Genomic DNA, 18,853 nt, shown 5'->3' on the forward strand with positions numbered 1-18,853 from the left:
CAGTTCAGCCAGAATGTGTGGGCTGGGATAATTGATGACTGTATTTGGGGACCAGTCTTCCTTCCATGATGCCTAACAGGCCGGAACTATCGGCATTTCTTGTGGTTGACTTTGCCTCCTCTGCCGGAAGGAGTGCCAGTGATAGTTCAAAGGATTATGTGGGTGCTGCGTGATGGTGCTCCAGCCTGCTTCACCGTCAATGTCCGAACATATCCTCTTGAGTAGTCCCCGCCCGGAGATCCGAATGGGGGACTATTTTACCTCCGGATTATTTTACCCAAGAGGACGCCATCATCATTTAACCACATAGTAAAGCTGCATGCCCTCGGGAAAAATTACGGCTGTAGTTTCCCCTTGCTTTCAGCCGATTCTTAAACATCCATATTCACCTACTACTTTCGTTCTCTTCCTTTTCCTACTGCCGAATTCCAGTCCCCAACGACTATTAAATTTTAGTCTCCCTAGACTATCTGAATAATTTCTTTTTTCTCATCATACATTTCTTCAATCCCTTCATCATCTGCAGAGCTAGCTGGCATATAAACTTGTACTACTGTGGTAGACGTTCACCCTGCTGTTCATAGTAGCTTACCCGCATTCCTAATTTTCATTCATTGTTAAACCTATTCCTGCATTACCCCTATCTGATTTCGTATTTATAACCCTGTATTTGCCTAACCAGAAGTGCAGTTTGCTCTGCAACTGAACTTATTAATTCTCACTATATCTAACGTTAACCTATCCATTTCCCTTTTTAAATTTCCTAACCTACCTGCCCAATTAAGGGATCTGACACTGAATGCTTCGATCCGTAAACCCCAGTTTTGTTTCTCCTGATAACGATGTTCTCCTGAGTAATTTCTGAATGGAGATCCAAATGAGAAAATATTTTACCTCTGTAATATTTTACCCAAGAGGACGCTATCATCATTTAACCATAGAGTAAAGCTACATGCCCTCAGGAAAACCTACAGCTATAGTTTCCCCTTGCTTTCAGCTGTTTGCAGTACGAGCACAACAAGGCCATTTTGCTTGATGTTACAAAGCCAGTTCAGTCAATTGACCAGACTTTTGCCCCTGCATCTAGCTGCCCTTCTTCAGGAACCACACGTTTTTCTGACATCTCAACAGATACCCCACTGTTGCAGTTCCACCTACAGTAAGACTAACAAGCCTTCCCACCAACGGCAAAGCCCACGGTTTGGGGTGGGGTGGGGGGGGGGGGAGTACAGAAGTACATAATTACAATTCCTGACAGTAGTCATTTTGAACACAGCCAAGAGTCATGTGTGAAAGCACACACATTCAGCTCTCTCGGGAAGTAATAAGGATTTTTTTCATTTTCAAGATGGAAAACAAATTTCATTTATATAGAGTGCACACATGCAACATACACACAATTTATTGATGTACTACAGTGGTCTTGCTCTATGCTTTTCAATTGCTTTCACAAACTGTTGCCAGATATTTTATGAAACTGCACACATTATCATTATCATTTTGTTTGAGGGTATCTGCAAGTAGTTGCGCTGCACGAAAGTAGCCATCTTCAGCCTCCTTAGATTTTGTTGTTGTGGAAGATCTGGGTACAACACATCTTCCTGGTTCCACATTGTTTGCGGGGGGGGGGGGGGGGGGGGGGGCAGCAGCTGTCCAGTATTGTCTGATGCACGCAGGAACTCCACGTCAATTCCTTCTGTAGGCTCTGCAGTACTGTTAGTGGAAGCTGCTACAGGGTCACATTCATGCCATGAGCTTCCATCTCTCTGAAATGTACAAAAATAAGTATTTAGACATGAGAGGAGGAGATGGCTGTTTAATGTCTCATCAAAAACGACGTCGTTAGAGATGGACCACAAGCTCAGATTAGCAGAGGATGGCGAAGGAAATAAGGCCATTCACAATGAAAGGAACCATCCCAGTGTTTCACAGAAGTGATTTAGGGAAGTGACGGAACATCTAAATCAGGATGTCTGGACATAGGTTTGTATCACTGTCTTTCTGAATATGATTCCACTGTGCTATCCACTGCTCCACCTCGATCAGTATGATTAGAAATAGCAGCCTGTTTGGTGTTCTGGGTGCGTGTGTGTGTGTATTGTGCACCGAACTGGGGACCTAGAAACGATAGAGAGGCTTCATCCCGCCATAGCCCTCAGTGGTTCACAATCCCACAACAGGCGACAGCAGTCCACCCAACTCACCACCACCCCACACCAAACCCAGTGCAGTTCAGCCCCAGCCAGTGGACCCTTCCCACCCCCACCCCCCTGGGAACGTCTCATACCAGACGAGTGTAAACCCCATGTTCGCGTGGTAGAGCAATTATGGTGTATGCTTATATGGAGACAGTGTTTGCGCAGCAATCGCCGACATAGTGTAACTGTGGCAGAATAAATGGAACCAGCCCTCATTCGCCGAGGCAGATGGAAAACCGCCTTAAAAACCATCCACAGGCTGGCAGGCACACCGGACCCATACACTAATCCACCAGGCGGATTCGTGGCGGGGAACTGTACGCCTTCCCGCTCGGGAAGCAGGGCATTAGACCTCGTGGCTAGCCGAGCAGGTGCTGTTCTGGGTAGTGTTGACAAAAATTAATTACTTAGTATCTGCATGTCACAAGAAATGCACGCATAAAGTCATGATATCTATGGTTCTGTAACTTGCAGCTGCAACAGTAGATTTAGCAGTAGTACTAGCAGATGCAAAAATTGCATTTCTACAAATTATATTTAGCCTGAAATATCCAAACAGCAATAAACTAAGATATGGAGAAGTTTAGTTGAGTCGAGTAATCTGTACATTCCTGCAGTTGGTAATTATTAAAATCACTACTCAAACATATTGCCATCAATTAAAGGTTGTTTCACTTAATAGAGCACAAAGAGACCTATGCAAATCTGAAAACTTACCTGAGAAATACAAATGCTGTGGCGGCAGAAATGAAGAGGCATTTTCACTTTGACACAGTAAGTGCTGATTCACTTAGCAAGGTTGGATGAGATTTGTGGATGAGGTGCTGTTCCCATCCTCACTATTTTTATGTAATGACACTCCCCTGTTGAATTAAGATCACAAAATATCTCCTTTATGTGTTACATACGAGCCTGCTGTACATACACTCACTAATGGCGGGGCGGAAGAATGCAAATCGACATACACTACATGAAGACACTTAGTTCCAAAAGCTACAAACAATGAGCAACCTAAATGTAACAAAAATAACCGAAGGATACATGCATGCAATTAACTTATACCAAATGCAAGAGCAAAAACCACCCTAAGTAGGTAACTGGAATTATATTCAATAGATGTTAATGAAGTTGCCTTGCTATTTACAGATAAGTAATTTTCTTTTAGAAATTCAAGTTCTGTTGTTAGTGTACAGCTGGCGCATACAGCTGAAAATGGTTAGCACCTAATTGCAGCCAAGTACGAGAGTAAAAGAAGTAGGGAAATTAGATTCACTCAGCTTTATCCCTTACAGAGATATGAGAAGTTCTAACACAACAGGCCTAAAGATAAAACTACAAAATGAAAAGTGGCCAGAAATGTACTTATCTAATAGTGTTAATGATAAATATAACAGTCCCCTAGATACCTATTTGAAAATCATTAAAGAGTGCCAACCAAAACCAAACCATTGAAATCTACCATGGCTAACAAAAGGTCTATTAGTATCCTGTAAAAAGCTGAAACTTCTTCATGCAATTTGGAAAGCTCCATGTAGGTCTATTCATTTTGTTGAATATTATAGAGGCTATAAAAAGATTTACAATAAAACTTTGATAACTGCAAAAAAACTGTATAATGGAAATGTTATAACACTAGCTCCCAACAAAGTCAGAAGCACCTGGAAGATAATAAACAGAGAAACAGGAAAGTCATCAGGAAATAACAATAAAAGTTTTAGCCTAACAATCAATAATGTTGTAACAAAAGATCCAATAATCATTAACAACACTTCCAACCAATATTTTACCAGCATCTGCCAACAACTTTCACAGGGTAACAATAGTAATTCTCTGCAAGCCCAAAAACTATTTGAGAATAAACAAAAGTCACCCAGTAACTCATGTTACCTGTATCCGGCAACTGAATGAGAGATTAAAAAATAATAGAGAAACTACAAAATTAAGCATCCACAGACATAAACGGCATGTCAAATAAAATTTTGAAGCTAACTACTAGGGAAACTGCTAAACCCCTCTGTCACTTAGTCAACTCATGTCTCGAAAAAAGAATCTTCCCAATTAGAATGAAGATTGCCAGAGTAATACCACTATTCAAAAAAGGAGATCATATGTGCCCAGATAATTACAGACCAGTTAGCCTCCTCCCCATTTTGTCAAAGATCCTAGAAAGAACAATATCTGTTAGGTTAAGGGCATTTTTTGATAAAAACTGTACCGGTATCATAAATGGTACACAGTTTGGGTTCCAGAAGGAAAAATCTACAGTGTCAGCTGCATTTGTACTTACTAATATAATCTCTGCCTGCCTAAATCAATGCCAAATCTTGGTTGGTGTTTTTTGTGACTTATCTAAAGCTTTTGATCTTGTCAATCACTGCATGTTAATAATGAAGCTACACCAGTGTGGAATTAGAGGAACTGCTCTTGATATCATAAAGTCATTTCTGCAGAACAGAAAACAAGCAGTGGAAGAGTCACACAATCAAGGGAAACAGATATCGGAACTACAAGATATAAAGCATGGGGTGCCACAGGGTAGTATTCTAGGACCCCTCTTTTCCTTATATACATGAATGATTTACCTTGTAACATAGACAGTGAATTGACACTCTTTGCAGATGACACAAGAAGCATAACTGTGAGACCGAGCTTACAAGAGACCATAAGTAAAAGTAATCAAACAGTTGAAATGATCACCAACTGGCTTGAAGTGGATAGGTTAGTTCTGAATTATGAGAAAACTAGTGCAATCCTATTTAGGAACAACAAAAGAAAAACAATTTTGACAAATTTGCAAGAGCTACATGGAAGAACAGTTGAAAGTGCTAAATTTTTAGGGATCACCGTGGACAGTTGTTTAGGGTGGAAAGATCATATTTCCAATATAAGCAATAAACTTAGCAGTGCCGCTTTTGCTCCAAGACAAATTAAGCCACTAATAACTGAAGATGATGTGTGCATGGTGTATTTTTCGAACATCAATGCCGTAATGAGCTATGGTATAGAAATCTGGGGCCACTCGACTGAGGCAAGTAAAATATTCAAATTATAAAAGAGAGCGATTAGAATAATAGGAAACAAAAGAACAAGAGATAGTTGCAAACCTCTTTTCAAAAAATATAACATTCTAACCTTCCTGAGCTTGTACGTATATAAAATTCTGCTCCTTGCTCGGGATCATAAAGATAAATTCAACAAAAATGAAGATGTATGAATGAATGAAATTTTATTGTCGTTTAGCTATTACAGCAATTGATAAAGTCAAGTTTCATATATACAAGTTATGCAGCATATATACATGAAGATCAATATGTCACTATTGGTTTTCCATAAAATACAATATATAAAATCAAATAATATGAAAACATTGCAACATAAATTACTCAGTTAAAGAAATTATACTGTACTCTTCAAACTGGTACCAGTATGATTTTTACAGTCATAAAATTCCTGAAGTGAGTAGCAATGATTTGCAGCTAACCAACCGAATAATTTGTCTTTAAATAAATCAAATGGAGCTTCTACCCATCCTAGTGGCAGTTTGTTAAACATCTTCATACCCACCACCTCGTAGCTGTTCAGTGACGGATAATCTGTAGTAAGGTATGTCAAGATGGCTACTATTTCTGGTTCCATGAGAGTGTACATCTCTTCTACGCTGGTATTCTGATAAGTTGCTCTTTGTATGCAGTAGGGCAGTGTAAATATACAAGTTTATAGGTACACAGTTTTTTTTAAATTCCTTAACAAATACACCACTCTAGACAGCCTTATAATGTATTTAATATGTGGCTCCCAAGTCAATTTACTATCTATAAATATACCTAAGAACTTAACACTATCCGTGACATCTGCTACTGGCAGATCTCTTAAACTAAATACAATCTTTTTAGTTTTACTCTCATTAAGCAGGAACCCATTAGCTCAAAACCAGACTGATGCTTGTGATATTGTGTCATTTGCCACAGTTTGGAGCATATCCATGTCTGAGCTGATATTGAAAAAAAGTGGTATCATCTGCATAGAGAATGCAGTGAGTATTTATGTAAAATGGTAGATTATTTGTCCTTAGGATAAATAGCAGAGGTCCTAACACTGAGCCTTGTGGCACACTGCACTTAACTTCAGCTAGCTGTGATCTCTGTTTACCAATACAAACAATTTGTTTACGGTTGCTGAGAAAGGATTGGAAGATATTTCCAACTTCACTGTTTGTGATTCCATAACAAACTAGTTTGCTGAGGAGTGAAATACGCTCCACACAATCGAAGGCTTTGCTAAGATCACAAAAATTAACCTGAGCAAAATTTCGTTCATAAGCATTAAGCACCTTTTAAGTTAGGGAGTAAATGGCATGGACTGTGGATTTGCCCTTCCTAAAGCCAAATTGTACCGCAGTAATAATGTTATTACATGTCAGATAATCACACAACTGGGAGTTGATGATGGATTCCAAACTTTAGGTAAAATAGGTGTCAGAGATATTGGGCGATAGCTAGCTGGGCAGTTTTTCTCTCCTTTCTTGTAAATGGGTACTATCCTGGATAATTTCAATACATCTGGGAATACTCCTTCAATTAGACATCTGTTTATACATTTAGTAAGAGGGTATACTATGTGTCCAATTATCTTTTTTTAACATATTACAAGCAATACCATATATATCTTCACTGTCAGAGGGCCTGAAATTATTTACAATCGTTCAAACAACATCTGGTGAGACATCTGTTAAAAGGAATCTGTCTTTCAGGGTGTAGTCTACATTATGATATTTAATGAGATCAGCTACAGTTTCTTGCGGCCTCCCAATGCTTTCCCTAATTTGGTAAACAGATTTTATACAGTAGTTATTAAACTCATCTGCTGAAATTTCTACCACAGCTTTCTGCTTGCTTTTGGCCACTGAATCTATTATAGTCCATGCTTTTTTTTGCATTTATTTTTTTATGACTCAATGCTGACTAGATTATGTTGTTTTTTGGCCTCATTTAAAGCATACTTATATTCCTTTTGTGCGCTTGATTACCTTTGTTTAGCCATATCAGTTTTCTGAAGTCTGTAAGAATATCTACACAACAACAACCTCCTTTTCACATTGGATAGTTGAGCGGTATACCATGGATTCTTATCCCTATGTCTATTACTGTTACTTTTAGTGTTAACTTTACATTTATATTGAGGGCAGTTGGTCTTGAATATATTTAAGAAAGAATGAAAAACTCTGTCGAACAATGTATTGGCAGAGCCCTGGGCATTATTGTTAAACATATGTGACCAATCACAATTACTGAGTGAGACCATGAAATTAGACAATTTTTCTTGCGTTAACTGTCTTGTGATGACTACTTTAGGCTCTTTAAACTCCTTATAGTCCATATTACGCCTATCTGTACCTATTTTTACCCAAACTGAGTCATGGTCCGAGAAATTGAAGACAGCTACACCTGAAGATAGTAACTCTCTATCGACATTTGTAAGTATGTTGTCGAGACAAGCAGACTGTCTTGTGGGTTTGCAGTTCGTAAAAATGAAGTTGAATTGTCCTAACAGGTTTTTAAATTCATTTATGGTGTGCACGTCTTTGTTTACATCAAATGCAGCATTGATGTCACCATCAATAACTATACTATATTTCTTCCAGTGAGGACTACGAAAGAAATGTAGTAAAATCTCAAGTTTTTCTAAAAAATATTAGTAGACTTCCGTCTGGTGATCTATAAAGAGATACAACAGCAATTTTTAAATGACCTGTGGCTTCAAAACGTATCTCACTGTACAGAAATCATAGATCTAGTTCATTAGTACCATTTATTAATTCTTTCTTAATGTAAATTGATACACCCCCATGAAGATGCTGCTCTGTGCTAAAGCTATTTGCTAAGAGGAAAACATCTAGTACATGAAAAGATATTTCATTTCCTTTACACCAGTGCTCACTTTGGCATAACGCATCAAATAATTTCTCATTTGCAAATTCGTTTAAAATTACTTGTTTTCCTCTTATACTTTCAATATTGAGCTAACCTATCTTTTGAGACAAAGCTGGTGAGTATTTTTTTTTTTTTTATGAGGGCAATCGTCATTACTACTATTCTTCTTTCTAGTGTTACTGACATTTATTATATTACTCGTATCTTTAATCTGGTCGTCCAGTGTGAATCTGGGCAAACCTGTTACTCTCGGCCCTTCTTTGCTACCTCTAAAAAAAGAGTTTTTCTTAAATCTAAGTGGTATTGACTTAAAACTATCGATTTTTGCTATGCCTAACTCATTGGCTACTTATATGATTTCATTACTCACATGCTTCTTTCCGAGTTGATTCAGATGAAGACCGTGAGCAGTGCGGAATCTTGTACCTAAGTTAGTTATGTTTATAAAACAGAAACTGCAAGAAATTAAGAATTCCGCAGCATAACACAACTCAATATGAGAGACGCAGTGGTTACATGGCACACATCACCAAAGCCAAATCGAAGGATAAGTTTAAACAGTCAATGAAACAACTGCTATCACAAAACCCTTTATATTCAGTCACAGAACTTATTTCAAACGAAAATAACTGGAACAAACAGGCATAGTACACTAAAAAAAATGTACACAAGTATAGAGAAAAAGAGAAAGTAAAATGTCTTAACTTCTTAACAGCATTTATTTATCTAAAGATTTCGTTTTTCTACAGTATTATTGCTGTTAATTTTTTTATAATTGTAAACAAAACAGGATCTAGAATATGTATGTGCCATGTGGCTGTATTATACCATTGTTGTTGTGGTCTTCAGTCCTGAGACTGGTTTGATGCAGCTCTCCATGCTACCCTATCCTGTGCAAGCTTCTTCATCTCCCAGTACTTACTGTAACCCACATCCTTCTGAATCTGCTTAGTGTATTCATCTCTTGGTCTCCCACTACGATTTTTACCCTCCACGCTGCCCCCCAATGCTAAATTTGTGATCCCTTGATGCCTCAGAAAATGTGCTACTAACCGGTCCCTTCTTTTTGTCATGTTGTGCCACATACTCCTCTTCTCCCCAATTCTATTCCATACTTCATCATTAGTTACGTGATCTACCCATCTAATCTTCAGCATTCTTCTGTAGCACCATATCTCGAAAGCTTCTATTCTCTTCTTGTCCAAACTATTTATCGTCCACGTTTCACTTCCATACATGGCTACACTCCATACAAATAGTTTCAGAAACGACTTCCTGACACTTAAATCTATACTTGATGTTAACAAATTTCTCTTCTTCAGAGAAATACCGTATATACAAAATAATGGACCAATAGAACAGAATTATTGCAATTAAATGTTCTGTAATTTAGGTACATATATTACGTATGCCTCATAAAATCCGTTCAGTTTACAGTATCTAAAATTTTGTAACTATGATGTTAATTTCCAGAAATGTTGTGACTAAAATTTATTAGTTATCTTAACAAAATTATAGTTAGAATCAGTAAGTAAAATGTAGTTTATTGGAAAACTGACAAAGCAAATATATACTTGGACTTACTCCATAGATGTACATCATAAGCTGCTAAATAAATTTAAGAAATTCTAGACTGCTGCGGGATGTACTTTATTGAGTTTCGATTCCCCCTGAAGGGGGCGGGCTGGCAGCAGCTTATTACGCCGCTCTTCAGCCTACAGAATTTGTTTTACAAAGATGAAGATAATTAAAAAATAATAGCAGTTGGCGATAAAATCGGTGGCTTAAAGGTAAAATGGCAGAAAAAACTGGAGCTTAAAACATAAAACACAGGGTGGATGATGCTAATAAAATACACAGGAAGCAGAAAAATAATAGACAGACAATTAAAAAACACGGCAACAGTCTGGTTTCTGTTCACAAGAGATATAAAAAGCACACCCAGCGACAGCATGATTTCAGTTCGCAACACTGTGGAAAGACGCACAACACTGAACACTCCCTTAAACACTGCACTAAAAAATTGGCACAAATATGACATACCACACCCGAGAGCAGGTGGGGGGGAAACTGGTCAGATGACGGGAAAAAGGGGTGGGGGAAGGAGAAGAAAAGTGAAGGGGGAGGGGGAGGGGGGAAAGGAGCCAATAGAAGATGAGGATACATAAGAGGGGGGGAGGGGGGGGGGGAGTGCTGAGCAGACGTGCCAGGGAGTGGTGAAGGCAGAGGAGGGGAGTACAAAAGGACGCGGAGGGGGGGGGGGGGGGGGGAGATCAAGTACTGTATGTGTGTTGTTTATAATGCAAAAGGTGAACGTTGAATCCTTACAGACTCTGTCCCGCCTACACTTCTCTTACTATGTGCCCATTTGTGAAACTTTGCCGATCTAACCTGTTGCATAAATGTGGGTTTAAAACACGTAAGTTCGTTCTTCCGCGCGGAAGCCGTTTTCCTGGAAAGTCAGAAGTGGGCAGCATGGTGAGTTGAGATGCATTCTACTTTGCGCTCTGGAGCTTTTGCGTGAGTATGAAGGCGATGTGTCAGTCTGCCATCTGTCGGCAACGCCAAGCAAGAAGTGCGATCGAGAGCCTATCGCATATTACTTCACCCATTTCGCATTTGGAAGTTTCACAAGAAAAAATCAGAAATAACTAACATCTCCTGCGCGACATGAACTGTTTGAACACATTTTATTAATGGAATTGCTATAAGAGCCAATACCTTTACATTATTTCGGTTGAAAATATTTCATATTCACAAATGTTTGTGGTAACCTATTCTACATATTTACCAACCGCAGCATCACAAGGTGATTTCGAGGGTTGGATTCCCTCACTTCCTCATCGAGGACTCGCACTGCCTGGGCTACTCTCAGGGTGTATCTTCGACTTGGAAGAGACCCAACCGTGCTTGTCGCGTTGTTGCCCGTCTGCACGCCGTCACTGCTCCCCGCCGCCGCCGCCGTCGTCTGTTCGCCGCCGCCGCCGCTTTGTCGCCGTCTTTCGGTGCTCGCCGCTTCCTCTTCTGCCGCCGCCGCCTGGTCGCCTCTTCTTCAGCCGCCGCCGCCGCCGTTGTCACCGTCTCTTGGTGCTCGCCGCTTCTTCTGCTGCCGTCTCTCGGTGCTCGCCACTTCTGCCGCCGCCGCCGCTGCCGCCGTCTCTAGGTGTTCGCTGCCGCCTGCGATCATGGACGCTCCAACTACCACCATCATCTACACCTCTCCTCCACCTACCCCCACTGTAACGTCATGGAGTGCTTCTTCTGGGATTCACCCGTCTCATGCACCTCCCCTGCTCACAGTCTCCTCCCCATCTATCTCCTCTCCATCGATGTATCCCCACCTGTACGTCACTCCTGCTCCTACCCCTGCTACTGCCTCTGCTGCTTCTCCCGCTCCTGCCTCTGTCCCTGCTCCCAACCCCCCTCCTGCTCCTGTCGCCCGCCGAGGCGACTTTCCCCCTCTCCCCCCTGCGACTACCACTGCCTCCCCTGCCAGAGTCTCCGCCCGCCGCGCCACAGTCGCCACCACAGAGCGCCCTACCCTCTCATCTGGTGCTACTGCCTCACAGGAGGGCCCTGCCTCCCACCACCTCCCCATCCATCCAGTCCCTCATCCCTCCTCCCAGGCAACACCTGCCAAAAAATCTTCCAAACGGCCCAGTGGCGACCTCTCCTCTACTCCTTCCTCCAAAAAGCCACTGCCCGCCCCACCTCCCACTGACCCCGCTATGGATACCACCCCACCTCCCTCCTCTCCAGCCCCCTCCCTGTATACCTTTGTCCTAGCCAACCCTGATCCGAAATTCCTGGATGCCCGCACCCTCACCCTTGAAATCGGGAAGTACATCCCCAGTGCACCCATCACCCAACTTATCCCTCGCAGAGACTCTGTTCTCATCAAGTCTCCCTCTCCGTCCTTCCATACTGGTCTCCTCCGGCGCCTTCCCCGCATCACCTTTGGGCCCCATGCATCCCTCACCCCATTCCTTACTTCCTCCTCTCCTCATCAAACCCAACCGCCTCGTCGTCTGCCGACCCTCACTGCCGTAATCACAAATCTCAGCCCTGTGGTCACGGAGGCTGAGGTGTTGGCAGAACTGAATGCCCACCCCTCCCTGGTAGTCCGCTCTGCCCGCCGTATTTACAACTCCTCTGGCCCTACTTTCCTCATGTGTATCTTTACAGAGTCCGCCTCCTTCATCGACCACCTCCTCAAGCAGGGAGCCCTGATTTTCAACCGCCGCCACCCTGTTGACCCGTCCCATTCCCCTCCTCAATCCTACCACTGCCAGCGTTGTCTTCTGTACAATGACCACCTCACCCAACACTGCGAGAACCCACCCACTTGCCCCCATTGTAAAGCCTCCCACTTCCTCAAACAGTGTCCCAACCTCGCCTCCCCCCCATCCTGCAACACCTGCAATGAACCTCACCCCACCTATTCCTCCAAATGCAAAGCCAAGCACCCTCCCACCAACCCTGAACTCACTGTCCCCGTTCGCCCCATTGACCCACCTATCCACCCTAACAATTCCCTCCGCCCTCCCCCTACAGCAGAAGACATCATCCGGTTCCTCACCGTCGTCCTGCAGAACATCCACCCCTTCCAGCGCCCCCACACACTCCAGCAGATTTCCCTCGCTGCCCGCTCTGTTTTCCACTTAAACACCTACGCCACATACTCCCACAACCAGGCCCACTTTACCTTCACCCGTCTAGACACCCTCGTTTAAGCCCCTCTCTCCCCTTCCCACACCCTTCCCACACCCAACGCCATGGCTCGTCAACAGTATCGTCTCCTCTACCTCAACATTCGCTCCCTCCCTGCAAACAAATGCCTCTTCATGCATACCCTCTCCCAGCACCGGGTTGACTCCTTCATCCTTAATGAAACCTTCCTCCAACCCCACCATCTGGTCCGCATCTCCCCTTATCTTCTTCACCGCACTGACAATCCCCTTCCCCTACTAGCTCGAGGCGGGGTCGCTATCGGCCACCTCAGGCATCTCCCTGTCCGGCCACAACCCCTCCTCAATGACCCAACCGAACACCTTCTCCTCAGCCTCTTTTTTCCCTCCCTCACCGTCACCTGTGCCACTATCTATATTCGCCCCGCAGCTCCTCTCCCCTTTGACTTCATTTCCCATGTTGACCGTACCTTCTCCACCTATGTGATCGCCGCTGACCTCAACATCCACAGCCGTGACCCTGCCACCCTTCGGCGGTGGCATCAGTTCCTTGCCACCCTCCATGGTGACCTTGTTCCTCTCCCACAGCACACCCGTCCTGAAAGTAATTCCACCCCCGATGTTATCCTCGCTTCCCCCAACCTCCTTGGTCGCATTGCCGTTGATGTCCTCGATCCCGTCGGTAGTGACCATCTCCCTGTCCTTCTCACCATCTCCTCTACCCGTCCTGCCACTGCAGCCACCCGCCCACCTGCCCCTCCAAAATCTGTCCATGACTACCACCGTGCCAATTGGGATGCCTACCGGGAATCCATTGCCTTACAGGTCGAAAGCCACCCCCTCACTTTCCACCACCCTGATGACATCACCCATGCCTCTTCCTTCCTTCAGAAGACCATCACTGACGCTGTGGCGGCTCATGTCCCTACCAAACTCATCCACCCTCACCGCCCTATGCTTCCTCCACAGGCCGTCCTCCTTCTGCGTGAATCCCGCAGGCTCTACCGCTCCTTCCTCCGCACTCGTGACCGGGATACTCTCACCTGCCACCGGCAATTACAGCGACATATCCGGAACCTCCTTACAGCAAAGAAACGCCGGGACTGGCGTCAGACATGCACATGCCTCAACTCCACCCTCCCTGTCAACTCCTCCAAGTACTGGTCAGCCTTCCACCGCCTTACTGGTAGCCATCCCACCCCGCATTACCCCATCCTCCATGACGATCGACCCTTTCCCGACACCCTCAGTAAGGCTAACGATTTTGCTTCCCACCTGTCCGAGGTCTTCTCCATTCCTGACGATCCCCATTTTGATTACTCCCTCTTCCCCACTGTCCTTGACCGCACTGACACCTCTGTCCCCCCGCTCGCCCCTAGCTTCCAGTACTTGGATCGGCTACCCCCCTCCGACATCAACACTCCCATCACCATGCAAGACATCACACTCGTCCTCCGCTCCAAACGCAACACCGCCCCTGGTCATGATGGCGTCACCTACCGTCACCTCAAGGAATCCCCTCCATCCTTCCTGTCTGTCCTTACTACCCTGTACAATGTCCTCCTCTCCACTGGATTTTACCCTGACCTGTGGAAGACTTCCCGTGTCCTGCTGTTCCCTAAGCCTAACAAACCCCCCTCTGCTACCTCTTCCTATCGTCCCATCTGCCTCACCTCCGTGTTCAGTAAGGTCTTTGAGGCCATCCTCTCTCGCCGTATCCACCGCTACCTTAACCAGCACCGCCTCCTTCCTCTTACCCAAAGTGGCTTCCGGCCTTCCTTCTCTGCTGACGACCAGCTCCTTAACCTTACCCATCTTCTTCCCCTCCAACTTAACTCCCGTCGCTCTGCTATCTTTGTTTCCCTTGATCTCCAGAACACCTATGACCGTGTCTGGCATCCCGGGCTCCTTTTCAAACTCCAGACCTATGCTCTCCCCATCAACTTCGTCCGTCTCGTTGCTTCCTTCCTCTCCCATCGTCCCTCCTATGTGACTATCCACAATTCCAACTCCCGTACTTTCTACCCCTCTGCCGGCGTGCCCCAAGGTTCTGTCCTTTCCCCTCTCCTCTATCTCCTGTACACTGCTGATATGCCCAAACCTCCCCCTCCTGTTCATCTTCTCCAGTTCGCTGATGACACCGCCTTCCTAGCCCTTTATCCTACCCTTCAATAGTCCCAACGTACCCTCCAAACCCACCTTGACCAATTCACCGCTTGGTGCAACCAGTGGTTCCTCCGTGTTAATCCCTCCAAGACCCAGGCGATCATCATAGACCGCACCACCCGCTCCTTCCGCCTCCATGATTTCTACCTCACCATTTACGGCCGTCCTATCCACCTCACTCCTACCCTCAAATACCTTGGCCTCACACTCGACCGCCACCTCACCTGGACTCCCCATCTCCTTACCATCCAAAACAAAGCTCACAACCGCCTCCGCCTCCTGAAACTCCTGTCCGGCCGGACGTGGGGTCTGCATCCTTCCACCATCCTCCACACCTACAAATCCATGATCTGCTCCATCCTTTGTTATGCCAGCATTGCTTGGATTTCCGCCCCTCCCCGGTTCTATAAAGCCTTCCAAATCCTCGAACGCCATGCACTCCGCCTCGCCTTCCGCATCCGCCTTCCGTCCCCCACGCGCATCCTCTATGACCTCATCCCCATCCCCCACCTTCTCCTTTTCCTTGAACGCATCCGCACACTATATATTGTCCGCCGCCTTGATTCCCCTTCACCCCCTGGTGTCTCCCTTCCTCTCCACTCCCAACCAGTTGCCGCGCCTTTACTGTTGTGTCCCTCCCTCTCTCCATCTCCACACCCTCCATCTCCTTTCCCAACACAACTTCCACCATCCGGATGATGAGCTTCGCCCTGACATCTACCCTTCCTACCAACTCTAACCCCCTCTTCCTGCCTCCTCCTCAGGGCTCCCTCTCCTCCCCCTCCCTCCTTCTGAGCGGATTTCCCCTCCTACTCCGCGTCCATCTCTTGTGCCTTCTTTCAGTGTCTCTGCGCTCCCTCCTGCCCTGTCTTCCCTTTTTCTCTCCCGCCCCATGTGTCTCCTGCCTCTTCGTGAACCCACGGTTGCCCCTCCTTTCTTCATCCCGCCGCTTCCCCAGCTGCCCCATGCTCTCCCCTCCTTTTCCATCCTCTCTGACCTTTCCCTCGGCAGGTCCCGCCTGGTAGTTTTATTCTTCGTCGTGTGTGCTCCCAGTGGGCTTTAAGTGCGTTGTTTCGGAGTGTTTTTAATACTGTGGCCAACTTTTAACCTGTGCATGCGCATCCAGTGTCTTCTCTGTGTTTTAAGAATCGCCAACTGTGTTTTTTTAACTTTCTGGTGACTTTTTTAACTGTCCCCAATGAACGTCTACATGTCAGTGTATTTTTACCTCCCCTTTTTTACCTCCTTATGTATGTGTTATTTTATTCTTGTTTTAGTTGTCATGTCACTCGGCTGAAGAGTGGCGGATTGTGCTGCTGACAGCCCTCCCCTGCCCATATGGGGAAGCATGAAATCACAATTTTAAAAAAAAAAAAAAAAAAAAAAAAAAGCCAAATATATCGGCTAAAATTATATGAGTTTCTTGGTTAACTAATTAATTTTTGCAAGACGCAGAAGCTTAAGTCTGTGTCTATGAATCTGATTGAGGCACAGAATTTTAGGAAGCAATAAATTGTGGAAGAATAGGGAAACGTTTATAAAGTACAGTATATTAACAGTATACCAATTTTTGAGGGACACCGTAACGTATATTCGTGTCTAAATGTCTATGGATTGAATGAACTACAGATACAAGCGATGGGCCTAGTGGTAATGGGGTAAGAAGACCACCACTGAACCAAGTTCTCAGACTCATTCGTGCATATGCCTGTCTCACCACAGCAACTCATAATGTGCACGCGGACACAGCTTCTGAACTGTTCTTGCACTGCTGCAAGTCTGAACACACAATCGTAGTGCTTCCCTTTCGGACAAAGCGGAGGTTTGGTGCGATCGTATAGTGTTGGAAACACTACCGATTACGCCACGTCGTTCTTACTCTCCTAATTATGTCCTTGCCTGCCCATCCAGTCAACAATCACTATCTTCAATTTCCGTTAATGTAAAAACTCACCTTAGCTTTTATCTGTTTGTTGCTTTTGCGTTACTGCTACGGTGGACCAATGGAGAAAAGTGCACGGCGTTTAATGACGGAGATTCCACACCTGGCCGGCTGCACGTAGTGTAGAGGAGCGGCGCGAGAGGGCAGCAGCTGCGGGCGGCAGCACGAAGTGTCACTGCCTGCGAAAGTATGGCTGTCATTACATACGCACGGCGTACAGCTGACTGCACTTCGTGGCATTTGTAGCCACGTTGGTCGTGTACGTTGTTCGTTTCAAATAGCAAGTACTGTGTATTTTTGTCTTGAATAAGTCAACAATGCTGAGCTTTTAGCTGAACTTTCGAAGCCAACAAGAGAGGGAAGCAGCAAGAAGAAGAATATGGCTGATGAACTTCTGCAGAGCAAACTGGCAGAACACAAAAGCAACTGCATTATGTGGAGTAAGAGCAATTTTCACGCTTTGACGTAGATTGGAATATGTAAGATTCCCCGCCTAGTATGTCACGTAGCAAAGACGTGAAGTATTTTACTTGTACAGCTCGTGACGTAACTAGCTGCAGAATGTTGAGGTTAAATTCGTAAGGTACAGTATTGGTGCTTTTACAGGTGAACACGTGTTGGTAAAACACAAAATTATGTCACCAGTAACTGAGCCAGCAAAACAAAATATCGTTTCAACTTGTAGCGTGCAGTTCCTGAAGCATGGTTTTCTTATTTGTTTATTTCTGTTCAGTGTAACATCACGGGAAGTAATGAATTAAAACGAAACGAGACAAACGTGAAAGGAAAACAAATATAATGAGAACAGTATAGTTGATTTCTCGTTATTTTACAGTTGTTGTGTAAGAGGCTGTTGCAGTAAACTATCTCAAGTGCAAATAGACCTTCAACATGTGTAATATATTGCGGTACCGGAACACATGTCAAGTAATGAACGTCATATTAGAGGAGATGTTAAGTTTTTAAATTAAAAATAAAATTGCTGTCGAGCAATTCAAGAAGTGGAATGCCACAGATGAGAAGGTGTCGTGTGTATATTACTCCACTCCAGCATGTGCATTTTGTGTGTTGTGATTAACAGTAATATTTCTAAAGTGGTTCATGGTGTGGGTTCCTGTAGCCATGTCCTAGTTCATGAACCACGGGCAACGTATGAGTGGCCAAGTAAGTGGTCCCGACAGTCGGGATACCAGTTACTTTGGAATAAGGCTGGGCATCTCGGACATATTCTGAGTCGTGGTCACCTTTGTGCTCATACGGCAAAGACTACCAAATCCACCGGTTAGTCCCTCAGCCGTTAGGGGTAAAACCCAATGGGACTCGGGGCAAGTAAGGCTAGCAACCTGCTTCCCTGGTACTTTAAATATGATGCTGGCAACAATCAGAGCAAAATGCCTCGGACCTTTGGAGGTGACGGAGTCCCACCTCTAACTGACAAACCAGGGACTCCTAAGATACGACTTGGCAAACAAATGGTAATGAGATGGGGAGCTATTAATATCAATGGGGCCTACTCTTGGAAGAAGGTAGAGCTGGCAGCGGCTGCAAGTAAGATGGGGCTGGACGTTTTAGCTGTTAGTGACATTCGGGTAAGGGGTGAGAAAGAAGAAGAAGTGGGAGCATACAAGGTCTACTTGTCAGGAGTCAAAGCAGGAATAGCACAATGGGGTGTAGGACTTTACATCAGGAAAGAAATGGAACCCAGCGTAGTTGCAATAAGGTATGTAAACGAACGACTGATGTGGATAGATTTGACAGTGTCTAGCAAGAAAATTAGGATTGTGTCAGTATATTCGCATTGTGAAGGGACTGATCAAGATAAGATGGATAGTTTTTATGAGGCACTCAGTGATGTAGTTGTTAGAGTAAAGGACAAGGACAGTGTTCTGCTCATGGGTGATTTTAACGCCAGGATTGGAAATCGAACAG

This window comes from Schistocerca americana, chromosome 11 (assembly GCF_021461395.2).
Source record: "Schistocerca americana isolate TAMUIC-IGC-003095 chromosome 11, iqSchAmer2.1, whole genome shotgun sequence".
NCBI lineage: Eukaryota > Metazoa > Arthropoda > Insecta > Orthoptera > Acrididae > Schistocerca > Schistocerca americana.